This window comes from Chenopodium quinoa, unplaced genomic scaffold (genome assembly GCF_001683475.1).
Source record: "Chenopodium quinoa cultivar QQ74 unplaced genomic scaffold, ASM168347v1, whole genome shotgun sequence".
NCBI classification, from domain to species: Eukaryota; Viridiplantae; Streptophyta; class Magnoliopsida; order Caryophyllales; family Amaranthaceae; genus Chenopodium; species Chenopodium quinoa.
The window spans coordinates 5,752,853-5,769,811 of NW_018745410.1; the positions used below are offsets into that span (position 1 = coordinate 5,752,853).

Sequence of the window (16,959 nt, forward strand, 5' to 3'; positions counted from 1 at the left end):
CTGTATGTTCCTTGGGAACGACAGCTCGGTATTAATTACAGTAATTAATGCTAAAATTGTTCGATCCTCCCCATAAATGAGGGAGTTGTCCCTATTTATAGGGTCTTTTGGGGAAGTGTGCCCTCCCTAGGGTTTGATGACCTAGGGATTAGGGCACGCCGCAAAACGATGCCTCAAAGTTTGGGCCTTTGAAGGCCGCCATTTCAGAAGCAATATCTGAGTGACACGTGTTGCTCATCCTAAGAGGCCATTTGGGCGTCTCATAGGGCGACATGTGTCGCTCTCTTATTGGTCTACTTAGACCATCAAATACCCCAAATCAAGGGTGGTATCTGCCTGACACGTGTCACCATCTGGAAGGTTCAAGGTGGCGCCCCTTCCAGTGACACGTGTCAGACTCCGATTGGGCCACTTGGTCGGGTATAAAATACCCAAATCACTTGCCCCTCACAGGGGCCACGTGCGTGGCACATGACGCCTATGACAGGTGTCGGCCTCTGATTGGCCGAATTGTTACTTTTTAGTGTTGAGGAATCTAGGGTTTTAACCTCAGGTTTTCACCCCCTCTATAAATAGGAGGTTGACTTCTCCTTGGATTTACAGTTGCGTAAATCTTTAAGAGAATCTTGAATCTTCTGACTTTCAAAGATTTTGACTTTCCAGAGCATCCGACAGTCGGCCCCCTTAGTTCGCCTGCTCAACAGACGCCCAAAACCGACGACTCTCGTTACCTCCTTCTAAGGTAACCGCCTGATCTCTTTTTTACTTATTTCTTTGCATTTTTTCTTTATCAAAAATGTTTTCCCAAACGCACCCGACACGACCTAGGTTAGCAATCAGCCGATCACCGGGGACGGCTGAATCTAGAACTAGGAGTGTCGAATGCTCGTTCGAGAACTTTCCTTTAAGTACATCTCCAAATCCGACACTGTCTATGCCTCTGCAGGACACGATGGCCAGAACAAAGCAAACAACAAGGAGGTATAGGGCGGATGGTTCTTGGTACTATTCACACAATGAGACTGTCATTTCTAACGGCTCCATTAGGGTGCCTGTCTCTGAAATAAGTAGAGATCTACCTAGCACCGTCAGCACTCCAAATGACTCATTTTTGGAGGAGTGCGACGAGGAATTTGAGAACCCCGGGCCAAGTGGATCGGTGCCGGATGACGAGCTGGGGGAGGACACTGCTGGTACCAGCCGGCAGGCCCCCCAGCTCCGAAGAGAGCTCTAACGATGACTCTGTGTCATCATCTTCTAACTGCGTCCCTCTTTACTCGGAGGAGGCGTAGTAAAACCTTAAAGCTGCTAGAGAGTCCCTCTCCGTTGAGAAGGGAGAAGGCTGGGAGGAGCCGTCTGCTTCTAGGCGGCATGAACGTGCGCCTTATTATCTTCACATCCCGGAAGGCAAGCGGAAGATCATGAAGGATGATCTCCCCAAGTTTCTTTCTGACCATGTCATGGGACATGGTTTTCTTCTGTCCGTGTCGGATGCTATAAACACGGTCACCTGGCCTGAGATGGTCGTCTATGGTGACCAGTGCTTCGGCTTTTACGAAGCAGTCATCCAGGCAGGACTTCACTTTCCTCTTTTTCCGGCTGTGGAGAGGACCTTGGACATATACCAACTGGGTATCTGGGAACTAGCCCCTAACTCTTGGGTTAATATTTTGGGCTTCGTTGCCGCCTGCGAAATGCTGGAGGTGGATCCCAGCTTTGAGGCGTTTGCTCACATGCATTATATGAGCAGTACGCCTAATCCAAACGGGATCGACTGGTTTATTTTGACCAGCCACACCCGGTACATGATGACGCTGGGGAAAGAGAACAAATGGAAGGATTGGACGACCAAATTTTACATATTCTCTTCCCCAGACGCCCAAAGAAACAAGATGTACAACCGCTAGACCCAGTATCCACGCCTCTTAGCTGGGAAGAAGGTCCTTCCGCCTGTTCCCAGGCGGGCACAAGAGGAGATATTTGACCGGGGCCTCTTTACTGTGACCTTCCGGATGAACGCCGAGACGGGGGTTAAGTAAATCACCCCCCAAAGCTATATTTCCCGATTCGAGTGGCTCTCGGACATGACGTACTTGGCCGCCTGCGGCCTTAGTACTGAGATGCCGAGAAGTAGATAGCCGCATGATTTTAGGAACTTTGCTTGCTTTTGTTTACTTGTTTCTTTGCTTACTCTTTTTTGTTTGTTGCAGACAAGATAATGGGCAAGCTCCCTACTCACAAAAAGCCAGCCCTCTCAGCTCCCTTCTACCGCTCTAACCTCAAGTAGGAGGATGAGCAGCCACCAGGCGACACTCCTAAGGTAATAAGCTTGCAAAGTTTTCTCTTAATGAAATGCTTAGCATATTCTGTTTCTCATACTTAGAATTATTTTCAGAGTGGCTCATCAAAGCCTGCCCCCCTCTTCTCAGTCGGACCCCAAGCTGCGCAAGCAGTCAGTTGGCAACGTACCTTAGAGCCGAAGGAAACACGTCGCCACCAAGCCTGCCAAGAAGGAACGGGCGCCTCCTCCCCTACTCAAACTCCTAAAAAGTCGGACACTCAACAACGAGTGTCGAAGAGTGGCAAACAGCCACTCACCACTGATGGCGGCACAGTAGGCGGCAGCGAAGCCGTAGGAGGAGAGGGATGTAAGTCATCCAACCATTTGACCATGAGCTTCATGAAATGTCACCTTGCTTAAAATCTTGACTTAGCTATATTTGTATTGATAGATGCCCCAGTGAGGCCAATTATCCTCCATATGGCCAGATGGATGCTCAGGACGCTTGATCCTGAGGACAAGGCCGTCGTCAAAGGGGTTGGCACCCTGGACCTGGATGGCATTCTGGCGCTTCTTTGCGAAGTAAAACTTCCTATAACTTGGTTTTTATACATATTTTTGTCGAATGGTTTCTGATGAGCTTCTTTGGTTTGGACGCCTGCAGGCTACGCTGCGCGTGAGCGGTCTCAAAGGGCCCCTCAATGAGAAGATCAGGGAGGTAAAGGCAGCGAATGCTCGGGCCGCCTATACTATGGACAAAGCTCAGTTTGAGATTGTTCAAAATGAGATTTTGACACTGGATATGTTGTATTCCCATGCGTCTGCCAACCTGCAAGTTCACCAGAACTTGGACGCGGCCAAGCAGCGAGTGAGGGAGCTCCAGGACCAGATCAAGGGCCTTGAAGAGAAGCTGGACACTCTCAAGGAGGCGGAGTCCAAGGCAGCTAGCCTTGGGGAGCCGGTCAAAAGACTCCAAGGGCGGCTGAGCAACCAGGAGACCTAACTCCGGACCAAGTATAGGTCCTTGATGGAGGAGGAGAAACAAGCCTTGGTCAAACAAATGATGGACGACAATGAGGTCATCATGCGTGCGGCCTGGGCGGCTGCTCAGCCGTCTACCGATTATCAAACCTGGAAGGTCCAGTTTGATGTTTGATAAGGCAAATGACGAGTTCAATGCCCGGCTCCTCAAGGAGGCTCAGGAGGCGGCCGAGAAGGAGGCGGCTGCCAAGAATGCCTCTAAGGAGTCCAGCTCGTCTTGCGGCTCGTCTTCTAGGGACGAGGAGGATGATCAGGAGGGAGATGAGGAACCAAAGGAGCATGCGCCGGAGGACAAGGCGGATGCCAGTGCTGAGAAGCTCCCCTAATCTTTAAGCTTTATGTTATTTACTTCTGCGGCCGAATGTCCAATTTCTATACTTTTCCGGCCTGTGTGCCGAGTATTTATGTTTCTTTACCGACTAGGAGGTTGGGTAATTCAACAATTAATAGGTTTTCGTACACATGTCAAAAATAAATTCCTAACAAAACCAACTAACAATGTAGTAGGGTAAGTAGGGTCGAATCCACAGGGAGATGGTATTCAATCTAACCTCTAAGAAATTGGAGAAACTAAACTATGTTAGAAAATTGGGATAGGGAAGTAGTCTAAATTAAAATAGGAATAAAACAATTGATAAAAAGACCTAGGGTTGTGATTCACCATGCTTATAGTTCTAAATCTATCAAATATCAATAACAATTCAATAAATAAATTATCTAGAGCAATTGCTAAGCCTACGATCGGGTCTTAACGCTCTCAATTCAACATATGTAGTTCGATCGCTAACATAATAAGAATTGCTAATTATAGGTAACCTCTAAAAGTAAGATCTTTCGATTCAAACTCTTATTAACAAGAATTAATCAAACAATTGATTAGGTTGCAAGATTAACAATAAAACACTATCAATTAGAGAAACCAATAATCAAAATATCAATAATATCAATCAAGAGTTATTTTATAAACATGGATTCCCAAACCCTAGAAATAAAACTACTCAAACATGAAAGAAATAATTAAAACTAGATCTAATAAAGAAAACATAATTAAAGTAAAGAAATAAAATTACCTCAGAATTAATGTAACAAATTCAAGGACAAATCCATGGAGGAATCCATGAAGTTGTCCAAGAAAAACTAGGGCTAGGGAGAAAACTAAAACGAACGTAAAACAAAAAGTATAAAAAGGCATAAGAGAAAAATAATATCCCTTGAGTATTTATATTATCCTAAAACTAATCTAAAAATAAATTAAGAAAATAAAGATAACATAGGTTAAATTATTATTGGATGATAAAAGATGACGTGGCATAAAACCGCAAGCAAAGTCGACAACACGAGCACCTCATGGGCTGCTTTGGCTCGCCAGAACCTGCGGGCGCAGGCTGGTGGCCGCGGGCTGGCAGTAGCTACGGCTGGTGTCGAATGGTCGCGGGACAGGGGCGCAGCAACATCCCGCGGGTGGCTGACTGCATTACTTAGATTCAAACGCCTATAACTTTTGTTCTAGGAAGCTTCTTCAGGCATGCAACCTATCATTGGAAAGCTCTTCAAGTATAGTTTCTAATGCAATTTGAATTGCTTCAATACAATTTGTAGAACTCAAGTTATGATCAAAAGAGTGACCAAAGGTCTATTTTGCCACTTTGTAAAACATTGTTTAACTTCGTTTCTAACTCAAATTAAATTCCAAAAAGTTGCATAACAACCCTTGTGGATGCTATATTCATTCCTCATGAATATAAATCTCAAAATCAACATCCACGAACTTGGGATATTCAATTACTAAACTCAATTCATCGGCTTCCATCTAATATCATCCGAATCAACTCCAAACACTTCGAAAGCGTCCAAATGACTATAAAATCACCTGAAACATTAAGAAAAACACAAACGGAACGTGATAGAGCACAAAAAAATTATGCATTTGCGTCTTAAAAAGCAAAAAAAATACCTAAAAAACTACTATAAACTTAGCATAAACGTGCCTATAAATCCTATATAAATGTGATTCATCAACAATCTTCCGGCAATGCCGGCTAACTATAGCAGTCGCCCGTTTTGGGTGGCTGCCTTTTTATTGAAGCATCCGGTTTGTTTAACCGATTTTATTCAGTTTGATGTTTATACTTTTAAAAATTTTCAAAGCTTCCAATTTTTATGCATAGAATTTTAGCTAAGTATTTTAGCCTGTATAGTATGCGAATATTCTTGCCCCTGGCCGGATGTCGCTTGGTTTCGATTGAGTGGATTGATTGGCTTAGAAATTTTTATACTTTGAATAGTATGAATGGTTTCTGAGTCAATCAATCACTATGGTGATTGCCCCAAACCAAGCGGCATATGGCTACATAGAGCAAAATTCATCCGGCCAAAAGCCTCGCATAATATGGTAAAATTGCTAAGTCTTTTAACTTAACATTTTAATTAAGAACATATTGATCCGCCTACCTTGCCCCATAACAAAAACAGGCGGTCTGATAGCCTCTAATCCTAACACAGTAGCCATCATCCGTCTGCATTGGAACAGGCGGACAACTTGGTGCTTTTTAGATTTCAGGTTAGATTAAATCAAACGACTGCGAGCGGTGCCTTAGCGCATTCGGTAGGGTCGTTTGTTGTTTTAGTAGAGCAATGTGCCACCCAAATGGGAGATGCTTCTCCTCGAAGAATTTGTCCGAATGGACGTCGCCAGTTGCCTGAATCATGTTGGAGCAGACGGTAGTTTTAAATAATATTCATCCGGCCATTGGCCTCGATTAGAGAATTGAATAGCCATTAAGTCATTAACTTAGCTTAGAATAAAAAATGACTAAATTATTAACTTAGTTTTTCATCCAACCATTGGCCTCTTTGTTACTTAGACGTTAGGTACTAAGTTATTACCTTAGCTTAAGCATAAGTTTAAGGCCGACTGCTTTGGAGTAGTCGGATTATCTTTTGGGCGTCTGCTATTGGAGCAGACGATCCCAAAATTATATTTAGATTAACAATGTGCTTAGCCGTCTGTCTATTTGGCAGGCGCTAGCTCGTAGATTATCCTTCTACACATTGTGCAGGCAGTGCTCCATCGTTGCTTGTTTTTTTATTTTTTTTAAAGATTTTGTTCCGCCTACTCATTGTGTAGTTGGTACCCTAATGGGTAAGTTGGATCCGCTAGCATAGGCGGCATCCTTCATGGTTATGAGCTGGTTTCTCTACACTGTGTGCAGCCGGTACTCAAAATAAAGTAAATAAAGACAAGTATGAAAATGAAGGTGAAATTTCATTAACAAGTCAAAAAACTTTACAAAATTTCAGAAGTAATACTTCTTTAGATTATCATCGTTCCAGGTTCGGGGCAGCCTCCTACCGTCTGGTGTTTCCAGGCAGTAGGTGTCGCCTCTTACTTCTTCATAAATTCAGTAGGGGCCTTCCCAATTTGGGGTTAGTTTCCCTTGTTCATTCGCCCTACCGACTGCCTCCATTTTCCGTAACACAAAGTCCCCAACTTTTAAAGGGTGCTTGTGTACTCTTTTTTTGTACGCTCGAGTCATTCTCAGACGGTAGATTTCATGGCGCAAGGCAGCATTGCCCCTGCCTTCTGGGAGTGAATCCAATGCCAGACGCATGGCCTCCCAATTTGCCTCTTCATCATATAGCATAATCCGAAGAGTCGGCTCATAGTGTTTAATAGGCAAGATAGCTTCTGCCCCATACGTCATGAGGAATGGGGTATCTCCAGTTGCCCCTTTTGCGGTTATTCTGATGGCCCACAGGATGTGTGGTAATTCATCCGCCCATAGGCCGCCAGCTCTTTCGACTTTCTTTTAACGTCGTTTGAGATTAATTTGTTGCAGGCTTCAACTTGGCCGTTTGCTTGGGGTTGGCCGAATGATGCAAAGTAATTGGAGATCCCCTGATCTCCTAACCAGTCTTCAAGTGAGGGGTCTCAAACTGAGGACCATTGTAAAAAACCATAGACATAGGCACCGTAAAACGAGTGATGATATTCTTCCGGACGAAGGAAATCACGTCCTTAGTCTTGATATTTTTGACCGCCTCTACCTCTACCCATTTGGTAAAGTAATCCACAACCACTAAGATGTAGCGCCTGCCGTCTGGTGCAGTCGTATATGAACCCAAGATGTCCATTCCCAATTTAGCAAACGACACAAGACTGTGGATGGCCGTCAGGTCAGTGGCCGGACGATGGATCAACTTGCCAAACTTTTGACACTTGTCACATTTTTTGACCATCTCCATAGCATCTGACTGTAGGGTCGGCCAGAAGTAAATCTTCGAGGATTTCTTGATCCTTTTTTGGGGTCACACACTTCAAAAGAGGCTTCATGAAACCTGCTTTGAAGAGCTCTCCTTGCCTTATCTCAAAGTTTGTGGCGCGTTTTTTCAGCACGGCCGCCTCCTAGGGTGTATCCGGGAGGGTGCTGGATGTTAGATACGCCCGGATGTTATCCATCCAGGTGAAGCTTCAATCGAGTACTCCAATGGGGTCTTCATCAGATATACTTCTCTTTTCCATGACTTCCCAGAAGACTGACCGAGGCGTTTCACAAGAGGCAGATGAGGCCAGCTTGGACAGAGCATCCGCTTGATTATTATTTGATATGGGCACTTGACTAACTTAAAGTCTTCAAGTGTCCCAGCTTCAGCCTTGACCGCCTGCAAATATTTGATCATAGCCGGGTGGGTGGCTTCATAGACACAATTGTATTGGCTTACTACCAATTGAGAGTCAGAGCAGGCGTCTATTCTAGTTCCCCCACCGCCTTGCACATCCGAATGCCGGCTAACAGGGCTTCATACCCGGCCTCATTATTTGAGGCCCGGAACTTGAACTATAGTGCATATTCATATTTGTCCCCCTCAGGAGACTGACAAATTACGCCTGCACCACAGCCGTTCATCGTGGAGCTCCCGTCCACATACACTTTCCAAACCTGATTGATATGATCCGGCTCAGCCGACCATGTCATTTCAACAATAAAGTCGGCGAACGCTTGCCCCTTTATTGGCTTCCTTGGTTCGAAAGTGATTTCCAATCCCTGTAGTTCAATAGCCCATTTGAGAATTCGTCTAGAAGACTCCAGGGTTGTCATTGGCCGATTGATCGGTTGGTCAGTGTAGACCGTGAACGGATGTGCCAAGAAGTAAGGTTTCAACTTCTTGACAGCCATGTGAAGGGCGAGACCAAATTTTTCAACCGTGGGGTACCGAAGCTCTGCGTTTCTGAGAACGTGGCTAATGAAGTAGACCGGGAGCTGGATGTCGTCTCTTTCAGCTAAGAGTACAGCACTGAGGGCATGATCTAAAACTGCCAAATACATATATAACACTTCTTTGTCAAGGGACTGACCAACCTTGGCAAAGAGTGCAGATGCGTTTTCAGCTTCTGGAAGGTGGCTTCAGCATCCTCCCCCCATTCAAATTTACCTTGTTCCTGATCGCCTGGAAAAAATAGAGGCACTTGTCACTTGACCGACTTAGAAATCTTCCCAGAGATGCCAGACAACCAGTTAGTTTTTGAACTTCCTTTATAGAATGGGGCGACTGCATGTCAATTACCGCATGTATTTTTTCAGGGTTGGCCTCAATCCCCCTTTGGTGAATCAGGAATCCGAGAAACTTCCCAGACTCAACACCAAAGACACACTTTTTTGGATTAAGCATGACCTTGTGTCGCCTGAGTATGGCAAATGTTTCTCGGGGATCAGACAGGTAATCCGCCTGTTGTTTGGATTTGACTATCATATCATCAATGTATGCCTCTAAGTTCCTCCCAATCTGATTAATGAAGACTGTATTAATCATTCGTTGGAAGGTAATAGGCGTATTCTTTAAACCAAACGACATCACATTGTAACAGAATAACCTTGATCAGTGACGAATGCCGTCTGTTATTGATCCTTTTTCCACAGGGAAATCTGATGAAAGCCTGAGTAGGCATCCATAAAACTTATCAGGGCATGTCCGGCTGTAGAGTTGACCAGACTGTCGATCTTTGGGAGTGGAGAACTATCCTTCGGACATGCTCAGTTTAAGTCAGTGTAATCTACACACATGCACCAGGTACCATTAGGCTTCTTTACAAGCACAACATTCGCAACCCAGTCAGGGAAGCTACATGGCCGAATGAACCCAGCGTCTAACAATTTTTTAACTTCGGTAGCTGCCGCCTGACTTCTTTCCTTGCCATGGTTTCTTTTCTTTTTCTGAATGGGCTTCTTTTTGGGATCCACAACGAGTTTGTGGACATCAAGATTCGGGCTAATGCTTGGCATCTCCTCCACTTCAAAGGCAAAAATGTCTTTGAATTCTTTCAACAGTTGGTGCAGACTTGTGCCCAACTTAGCAAAAGCAGTCGTCCCCACCTTAACAGTTTGCTTTGGACGACTGTCGTTTAGAGGAATATCATTATGCTCACCAGCCGGTTGGGGACGGAGGTCATGTGACCGCTCCCCGGTGAGTGATTGCTATTGATTTTCTTTTTTTGACCACCACCGGCGGATTAGGCTTTCGCTTTTTAATGGTTGGTGGGGCCAGATTGTCATCCTTGACCTCATCAAGGTAAATTGGCTCTTGGCCCTGTACGCCTGCAGCTGCCGCATGCTTGACGTCGAGAGATAGCATTCTTGGGTCGTCTTATGGTCCCCGTTTAGGGAGCCAACAGTCCCATCATTCCTCTCATACTTGACAAGCATAAGAGCTGGAATAATGACGGCCTTGCACTCGTTTAGAGTGGGTCGGCCAAGGATAAGGTTGTAGGCGGCAAGCTCCTCGACCACCAGGAACCGAATGGTCATGTGCCGACCGCTACCTTTTTCTCCCAGTCGGATGGGCAAATTAATGCACCCGACTGGATGCACAACTCCTCCCCCAAAGCCCACTAGGGGATAGGAGATATCTGTCATACTATCTGACCTGTATTTCAAGTTGGATAGACATTTGTAGCTAATGTTGTCTGTGGAGCTTCCTGTGTCAATCAAGATGCGACCAACCAATTGGTTGGCCACTTTGTATTCTATGACCATAGGGTCATCATGCGGTCGACGGAATTTGCCTCTGTCCTTTTCGGTGATGATGACCTCGGGGAAGGCGGATGTGCTGGCCGCCTGTCCCTCATCAACAGAGTGGACCATATTTCTCAGATGGTCCTTATTTCCCCAGATGGTAGGACCACCACCGGCGAAATCTCCTGCCATCGTATTGACGGGTTCTTTATCCGTTTTTAAGCTAATAGAAGGCTGGGGATTCTTTTTGCTTGACTTCCCAGGATTTGGTTTGGAAGCCACTTTGGACTTCACATAGGATTTCAGCGCTCCTTTTTCGGCCAGACGATCAATCTCCCGCTTGAGGCTGAAGCAGTCGTTGGTGTCATGGCCGACATCCTCATGGTAGTGACATCGTTTGTTTTTGTTCCGATTTTTAGCGGAACCTTTCATACGAGTCGGTTTCTCAAGAGTCAGCCGATCCTTAATCTCCATGAGGATGGATTAGCTGTCCTTGTGGAACTCGTACCTTGGAACGTACGGTTTCCACTCTTTCTTTTTCTTCTGGGCCGGTTGATCGGAGTTATCAACCGCCTAGATTTGTTTTTTCTTTTTGCTTTCTTCTGGTTTTAGAGATGGATGAGCAGGTCGACTCTCTTTCTGTCGGTCAGACTTCTTAGAGTTCGACTGCTTATTAGAGGAGCAGAGCTTGGTCGCTTGTATATAAGCGTCCGCCTTCATCAGGGCTCCTTGGAGGGTGAAGATTTTCTTTCGGACGAGTTCGAACTTGAAAGTCGACCCGTCCTTCAGACCATTGAAAAAGTATGTGAAAGACACTTCGTCAGACAGTCCTTGTATCTAGATTCTCACCAGATTGAACCGCCTGACGTATGAATGCAACCCTTCTCTATCTCCCTGCTGCACATGGCCTGAGTCAAGGCTCGTTTTCTTTGCAGGGATGTTCATAGACAAGTTAGAAGAAAACAAGAACGCAAGCGTCTTGAAGCTATTTATGTAACACTGTTGGGCTATGCCCTTTAGGGTAGCTTGGAAGCATTGACACCAGGCGACATCATCCAACCCCTGTAAGTACATGAGGTGGGTGTATGCCTGGAGGTGGTCTTCAGGGTTGGAAGTACCATCATAGGTTCCAACCATGACATTTTAACCTTGGTCGGCTGCTCGGCCTCAGCTATTTCCTCGGAGAACACATAGGGATGCTCCTTAAGGTTTTGTAGCCGAAGCTTCCAGTCTAAGGGCTGGTAATTATATGTCGCCTGTCCTTCAAAGAAGGTAGGCTGTATGTAAGGTAAAGCAAGCGGTCTGTATGGTGGTTGTGCCACATATTGCGCCGAATTAGTTATGTGAGGCCCCGATTGTGTGAAGGGGCTGCTTGAAGGAGTCCTCGGCCCGGAAGGAGAATTCCTCACCGAGGTGTTCTAGAAGCTGTCATGGTAAGTCGACGTTGAAGCCGACTTTGACAACTGCTAATTCCTTAGCTGGTCAATGTACTGACAAGCATTCAGGAAATGTTTGTTTGCTACCATCCGGCTGAATATGCCAGATGGCTTTCCTTTTCCCTGTCTCAGGGAAATGGAGTCTTGATAGGTCGAATGGAGGCCGAGTCTTCTCCGGATGAGGAGTCGGCTGTCGGTCTCGGATCGACTTCTGTTGCCCAGACTTGGCAGGCTTTGTGGTCGCCTGCTCCTTTCCAGGGGCTGCCGTTCGCTTGTTAATTAGTCCTTTGAATTCACCCATGAGGCTACTCATGAATTTCATGAGCTCATCATGGGTGACTGGGGCTGATCCTGCAGCCTGGGAGTCATCAGTCGCACACCATGTTGGCTTACTGGATCCAGGGGGCCTATTAGCACTCGCCTGGTTACCATTGCGCTCTCACCTGTCTTTCTGGCGGAGGCGCTTAGAGATGAGTGACCCATTAAGGCCACATAGGTTTCGACATCAGCGTCGTCACCTGAATCATGGTTCGTCTGGACATGTACTTCTTCTAGTGGCCGAGTGGGCTCTGGAGGCGGCACATGATTTTATTGAGAAGCCATCTTAGAAGTGCTCTCCGCACAGACGGCGCCAAATGTTTCGGGGTCTTTTGTGTCCCTTGGGAGAGTTACAACTCAAGACTAGATTCACAAGGTCGCCTGTACCTACAAAACAAACGGACCGCCGGATGGTCGGTGGTTCACCTCCGAAGATTAACTTAGTATAGGGTTCGGAGTAAAACGTGCGGAAATTAAGGTATCTGCTCGGATTCCAAGCTCAGGTGCTGTCTGGTCCTTGGGAACTACAACTCGGTATTAATTACGATAATTAATGCAAAAATTGTTCGATCCTCCCCATAAATGAGGGAGTTGTCCCTATTTATAGGGTCTTTTGGGGAAGTGTGCCTTCCCTAGGGTTTGATGACCTAGGGATTAGGGCACGCCGCAAAACGATGCCTCAAAGTTTAGGCCTTTGAAGGCCGCCATTTCAGAAGCAGTATCTGAGTGACACGTGTTGCTCATCCTAAGAGGCCATTTGGGCATCTCATAGGGCAACACGTGTCACTCTCTTATCGTTCTACTTTAGACCATCAAATACCCCAAATCAAGGGTGGTATCTGCCTGACATGTGTCACCATCTGGAAGGTCCAAGGTGGCGCCCCTTCTAATGACACGTGTCAGACTCCGATTGGGCCACTTGGCCGGGTATAAATACCCAAATCAGATTCGAGGATCAATTCTGGGTGGTTAGGTTTCAGTCACCTCTCAATTATTGTTGTGGGGGATCGAACATAATTTTTCCTTACCAAGTATATTCCCAATCACCACTACACCAACATCCAAATAACCAATTAGTTGATTTATCTCTTTAATTGAGTAAAATCATAGGATAGAGACCGAAAGGATAATTTTATAAGAGAAGCTTAGGGGTGTTCATAGTGCAGATTGGATCCCAAATTGCACCAATTCACAAAATTTATACTTTTTTTAAAACCACACTTCTAACTTTGGTGCGGTGCGGTTCAACTATATTTTTTAAAAAATTAATATTTTTTTTAAAAAAAAAATCACAACTTTTTTATTGGAAAAATTGACAAAAATAATTTCAACTTACGTCTGTTTGCTTAAAATAATCCCAACTTTGAATTATTTTTAAATAATCTCAACTTTGGGAGTCATTTACTCAAATTAAAATGAACCTAAGTGATCGGTAACCTGTTACAAAGGTTTTTTTTAGTTTTGAGTGGCATATGTCAGCACATTATAGGTTGAAAAAAATGTTTAAAAAAACAAAAAAAAAATAATCCCACAACCAATACACTCTCAACCTTACCAGTCTGCCACCACATGCTGGCTAGTGGTGAAAGTAGTTTGGATAAAAATCGTAAACCGATCCAAACCGAACCGAACTAGAAATTCGGATCGGTTTTTTCGGTTTTTGGTTTGGATTCGGTTCCAAATACCTGAAACCGAATTATTTCGGTTTGGATTCGGTTTTGGATCCTAAAAAGCCAAAAATCGAAATCCAAACCAAAATGTTTAAGCCCATATTGATTCCCAGCCCAATTCCCCTACATATATATAGCAAACCCTAATATCCTTCTTCATTTTTTCTGATTTTCGCCCACCTTCATTCCCCGGTTCCTCTACTTCCTCACCAAAACCCTTCATTTCCTCACTTCCTCCCTCATCACCTTACTCCGGCCACCGTATCTCACCACAATATCTCACTCTGGCCACCGTATCTCAGTTCTTTCCTTCAGTTTCGGTGTCTCCTTGTTCGAATCTTAGTTCCTTTCTTCAGATCTGGTGTTTGTAGACTTCATACTCCCTCAAATCCGCGACGCGCCACCACCTTGTCAATTTCATCACTCACCACCACCTCCCTCACAAATGCAACAGTCAGTCAGGGCCCCTTACCACCGCTTGTCCGCCGTTCTACTCTCACTACAAAACTCAAAGGTAAGAGATCGAATTTGGCCTAATTAATCATGAAGTGTTGTTGATTAATTTGGGTCTAGTTGATTGGAAATTATGATTGATTTTCTATGGATTTTTTAGCCCCTCGATTTGCATGTTGTAGTTGATTTTATATTTATGTTTTTATAATTTCTTTTTTTATATATATGTATGGATTTGTTCATTTGGAACCTGCATGTAATAGTAATATGTTTTTTGACTGAATTTGTTATTTTTCTTGGTGTTTTTGTTGTTGTATAGGAAGTTGAGGAGCTTGGAGCTGCCAAGTTAATTGAAGGCTTGAAGTTTCCATGTTTACTGTTATTAAATTTTAAGTCCTTTCTTATGTTTGTAACTTAATTTTAATGGCTGAACAATTTTTTTTTTAATTATGTTTATTTCTTAAATTTGGCCAATATCAAGCCTCAAGACATATTATATTATTATGGACTGAATTTTTTAAAAAGAAACTTATTATGGACTTGACTATATTTAAGCAAAAAATAACAGACCTAAAAAAAATTCGGTTCGGTTTGGATTCAATTTCCAAAACCGTATTATTTCGGTTTGGATTGGATTGGATTGAATCCAAATTCAGTTTGGATGCGGTTTCATAAATCTGAAACCGAATAAATTCGGTTTGGATTCAGTTTGGTATAAAATCCAAACCGAATACCGAACTTTCACCCCTAATGCCGGCAGCCACCAACCCCCCCCCCCCCCCCGCGCCCAGACACTCCACCTCATGTTGGCATCGACGCACTCCTCCCCCTAACTTGACGAACCACCACCCAAAACGACCATATGACAACCCGAAACCCCAAAATACGCAACTCGAAACCTCAAAAACCCTCCCCCGCCACTTTAAACCCCAAATCTGGCCCTCTAAAAACCTTGAAACCCTGGACAACAGAGTTTCGAGGGTAGGGGACAAACAAATTTAGGGTTTAAAGTGGTGGGGGAGGGGTTTTTAGGGGTTTCGGGTTGGGAATATGTGGATTTCGATTGGTGGGTTCAATGGGTAGGGGACGAGGTTGTAGCCGTCGGCGCTGGAAGAGGATGTCAAGGCGTCGGCAATGTGTGCGTGGGTCGTGGGGGTTTTGGTTAGGGTTGTGGCTGGGTGGTTGGAATGGTGGCCGTGGCCTGGGTTGGGGGGCTATTTACTTTTGTTTTCTTTTTTTTTTTAATTTTCTTTTTGTTTTAAGATTTTTTTTTACTTTTTTTCAACCAATTAAATGGTGACATGTGTCATCCTAACCTGTTATTACAAGTTAATTGACTGGTTGGGATCATTTTGAGCGAATGCCCCTCAAAGTTGGGATTATATTTAAAATTAATCTAAAGTTGAATTATTTTGAGCAATATTTTGTGATAAATTATTGCGTCTTTGTATATGACAAATCCTATATAACAAGTATATGTGTATTGGTAATATCTTACATTATTTTGATATTGTATGATATGATTTTACAATCACACTATGAGCTATAAGTTTCAAATGAATATTAAACTCTTAATAAATAGATACATGGTGATTTATTGTATGTGTTATATTATGTCAGATTTATATTTGAGTTTTCCCTAACTTTGATTAATGTCACATAGTTTTGAGCGAATTCCGTTAATAATGTTTAAAGATAACAAAATTCCCTAAATACGCTACAATTTATTAAAATTCCGGACGTACCATCCACGTCATCAACTTGAAATATATGTTTTTTTTTGCCTGTTTAAAAGGAAACCTATAATTTAATTAGCGATTTTATATTACTATAAGAAATCGCTAATTGAATTAGCGGTTTTATATTTAAATAAACCGCTATTTTGTTTAAATCAAACTTTATATACTCAATTTTTCCAACCTGCATTATACCCGTTATACTAGTAAAAGCAATAACAAAACAATTCCATGCATTTCATAAACACAATCCAAAAACATAATTTAATTCATATGTACATTACTCGTCCATGTTATGCAATTGTTTTACAAAAAACCAAAAAACTATACATTCCCAAAACCTAAAAATTCATCCTCTTCGGAAATTGTTTAATATTCATTTGAATTAAATCAAGGGAGGATCGGAGATGCAACTGTTGCAGTTGTTGGAGTAGTGAATGAAGACATAGTAGAGTGAGGACAAGGGGATAAAAATGGTAGCAGTGCCAGTAATACTAGTAGTAGATGGAGTACTGTAGACACCCAAATGTGGCCCCAAAACCAAACCCAGTGATGAATAGCTTTGACGTTATTTGACTATCGAACGAAGTGAAAGTGTGAAAAGTCTAGTGATGTGGTTGTTTTTATTAAAATATATATTTTTTTTAAATGTTCCTTTTTATGCTATATTTATGGAAATAGCCAGTCCAATTTAGTTTGGTCCATGATAAGGGTATAATAATAGTGTAGTTGGATCGAGATCCAAAAGAGCTTTTTTACGATATTTATAAGCCCAATTCCAATGAATAATGAGGTAGTTATGGTCTAAGAACTAAATTGGGCTCGAAATGAATTTTCTTTGTGGCCCAATGATCTAGAGGAGGGCCTATTAATTATTATTCCTAAATTTATTAGGATTGATTTTAATCTTCTAGAAAATCTAGAAGGTTCTTTTAAAGGATTGATAATTATATTTTAAATAGTTTTATTTGGAATAAAATAAGTGTTTTATGATAAACCTGATTTTAATTTGAT

At 43.3% G+C, this 16,959-nt stretch overlaps 1 long non-coding RNA gene across 1 annotated transcript; it reads left to right on the top strand.

The window, feature by feature from the left end:
- The first annotated feature begins 13,752 nt into the window (after window positions 1-13,752).
- On the top strand, window positions 13,753-14,710 carry LOC110713167. The gene is made up of 2 exons (XR_002509799.1): window positions 13,753-14,270; window positions 14,529-14,710. It is a non-coding gene; the product is annotated as an uncharacterized LOC110713167 (long non-coding RNA).
- Window positions 14,711-16,959: the final 2,249 nt, after the last annotated feature.